This window comes from Phragmites australis, chromosome 14, assembly GCF_958298935.1.
Source record: "Phragmites australis chromosome 14, lpPhrAust1.1, whole genome shotgun sequence".
Lineage (NCBI taxonomy): Eukaryota > Viridiplantae > Streptophyta > Magnoliopsida > Poales > Poaceae > Phragmites > Phragmites australis.
Window position 1 is genome coordinate 4,551,576 of NC_084934.1, and position 3,353 is coordinate 4,554,928.

The following is a 3,353-nucleotide window of genomic DNA, read 5'->3' on the forward strand; positions in this document are numbered from 1 at the left end:
CACCCGGTGTCGGAGAAACTCACCAGGGAAAATTACCTAGTTTGGAGAGCATAGGTTCTACCGGCAGTGCGAGGAGCGCGCCTGACCGGCTTCCTAGATGGATCTTCAAACTCTCCGCCTGAGAAGATCGTTGTCACCAAGGCGGACAAGACCACGAAAGAAGCTGAAAATCCTGCGTTTGTGCAATGGATTGCGCAAGATCAGCAGGTTCTGGGGTATCTCCTATTGTCTCTGTCGAAGGAGGTGCTTGTATAGGTGGTGCACTTGAAGAATGTTGCCGATGTTTGGAAGGCAATCAGCGAGATGTTTGCCTCCCAGTTCAAGTCACAGATCATGCAAATCTGGACTCAGCTATCCCGAGAGCACAAGGGCGACCTCTCTGCAGCTGTCTACTTCACCAGATGAAGAGCTTAGTTGATGAGATGGCGACGGCCGGGAAGAAGCTGGATGATGATGATGATGTCTCATATATTCTTGGAGGCTTAGACTCGGACTACAATGGGTTCGTGTCATCGATGACTACTAGGGATGATATTTCCCTAAGTGATCTTTATGCGCAACTTCTTGCGTATGAAGCTCACTCGAACCTGCAATTGGATGGTCACCAATATCAATCCTCAGTGAATGCGGCTTTACATGGTGGACGTGGCCGTGGCTGAGGTAGAGGTCGTGGCCGAGGAGATGGGAGAGGTCGCGGTGGACATGGTCGTGGCGACGGGTCGTGACTTATATGCCAACTCTGCTCCAAGGAAGGGCACATGGTTCATATCTGCTGGAAGAGATTCGACCGCAACTTCTTCGGTGAAGATAGCGCCTTCCAGAAGTCTGCATCAGCTGCAGTGACATCATATGGAGTCGACACCAACTGGTATACGGACACCGGGGCTATAGACCACATCATCAGTGAGCTGGAGAAGCTCACAACACGTGAGAAATACAACGGGCAAGATCAAGTTCACATTGCAAATGGGACGGGTATGAGCATTAGTCATGTTGGTCAATCTGTTTTTCATACCCCTACCAAAAGTCTTTATCTGAACGATGTTTTATATGTTCCTATGGCAAAGAAAAACCTGATCTCTGTTCATCGCTTTTCTTCTGATAACAATGCCTTACTTGAATTTCATCCTAATTTCTTTTGTGTCAAGGATCAGGCAACGAGGAAAATTCTTCTTTGTGGTAGATGTGAAGGAGGTCTTTATCCTATTCCCTTGAAAAAGTCTGCACCACAGGCTCTCAGTACAAGCAAGCCCTTGTCATCTTGATGGCATAGTCGTTTGGGTCTATCTATTGAAAAATAGATCTGAAGTGTTTCAAGTATTTCTTAAATTTCAGCATCTTGTTGAACGATTCTTTAACAGGAAGATTCTCACCATGAAAACTGATTGGGGTGGTGAGTATCAAAAATTAAATTCCTTTTTCCAGAAAATTGGAATTGCTCATCATGTTTCTTGCCCTCATACTCATCAACAGAATGGTTCCGCTGAACGCAAACATAGACACATTGTTGAGGTTGGACTTGCCCTTTTTGCCCATGCTTCCATGCCACTAAAATTTTGGGACGAAGCTTTTCTCACAGCTACATATCTTATTAATCGTACACCTAGTCGTGTCATCAATTTTTCAACTCCTTTGGAAAAATTGTTTCATCAGAAACCAAGTTATGAGTTCCTTCGTGTTTTTGGGTGTGCATGTTGGCTTAATCTTCGTCCCTACAACACTCACAAACTCCAGTTTTGATCCAAGCAATGTGCTTTTCTTGGGTATAGTAAGCGACATAAAGGATATAAGTGTCTAGATATCTCTACTGGGCACGTTTATATATCTCGTGATGTCATCTTTGATGAATCTATTTTTCCCTTTGCTCATCTTCATCAAAATGCTGGTGCTCGGGTACAATAAAAAATCCTTCTTCTTCCACCCTCCTTGTTGAATCCAATGTCTAGGGGTGTGAAAAACGTTGATCATATATTGGCTAATGCTCCTACTAATGTTCTGGTTGAGGTGCCTGGTGTGTAGGGACAAGAACAGGAAGCAGATGAAATTTCGAAGGAAAGCTCTCGGTTTATGCCCCAGGATCAGTAGATGCTGGTTTTGGAGCCCAACATCGTCCCAGGCGTAGACTCCGGTGCTTTGCCTGCTGCCTGGACGTTCGATCGGAGGATGTTTCTTCGACCGTGGTGCTCCCCCGCGCAGGTCTCCGAGGTGCGGGGACTCAGGTTGATGCGGCTGGTGCAGGCACGGATGTGTGTACAACAAGCGTACATGAGCTAGGCTTATCAAGTGTACACGAGCCAGACTCTTCTACATCGACAATAGAAGGTTCCTCTACAGATGTTGCACTTGAACTCCCTATTTCTCCATTAGTAGCCTCACGTCCGAGAACAAGGCTACAAGATAATATATGTAAGCCTAGGATTTTTACTGATGGCACAGTAAGATATGGTTTTTTGACATCCACAGGAGAACCTGAGAGCTTAAGTGAAGCACTTGGTGACGAGAAATGGAGATCGGCCATGGAAGAAGAGTATGCTGCGTTGATGAAGAATAAGACATGGCATCTTGTTCCTCATACTCAAGGGAAGAATGTGATTGACTGTGCAAATGGGTGTACAAGGTCAAAAAAAGGCTGATGGGACCACTGACAGATACAAGGCAAGGCTGGTGGCAAAGGGATTCAAACAAAGGTACGGCATCGATTACGATGATACTTTTAGTCTAGTCGTCAAGGCCACCACTATTCGTCTTGTGCTATCTCTTGCTGTGTCCAACAAGTGGAGCATACGTCAACTAGATGTACAGAACGCGTTTCTTCATGATGTTCTGAAGGAGGATGTCTATATGAAGCAGCTACCAGGATATGAGAATGAACATTTTCCACATCATGTGTGTAAGCTTGATAAAACTCTTTATGGTCTGAAATAGGCTCCACGGGCATGGTATTCTCGTCTTAGCACCAAGTTGAAACAGATTGGGTTCACATCATCTAAGGATGACACTTCTCTTTTTTTCTTTAAAAAGGGAAATATCACTATTAATTTTTTGGTGTATGTCGATGATATTATTGTGGTGAGCTCATGTGAACAAGCCATTTCAGCATTGCTTGAAGACCTGCGTGGTGACTTTGCCCTCAAGGATTTGGGTGAGTTACATTATTTCCTGGGGATTGAAGTGACAAGGCAACAAGGTGATCTGGTACTATCACAAAGCAAGTATGCTTCTGATTTGGTACACTGAGCAGGTCTTCTGAAGTGCAAGCTCATGAATACGTTGTTGTCTGTATCTGAGAAGCTCTCAAGTTCTATAGGAGATCCTTTGAGCAGTGAGGAGGCTACTCGTTATAGAAGCATAGT

At 44.8% G+C, this 3,353-nt stretch overlaps 1 pseudogene; it reads left to right on the forward strand.

Annotated features, from left to right (window-relative positions):
• Window positions 1-440: 440 nt before the first annotated feature.
• On the forward strand, window positions 441-568 carry LOC133891833 (small nucleolar RNA Z247; annotated as a pseudogene).
• The last annotated feature ends 2,785 nt before the right edge of the window (window positions 569-3,353 follow it).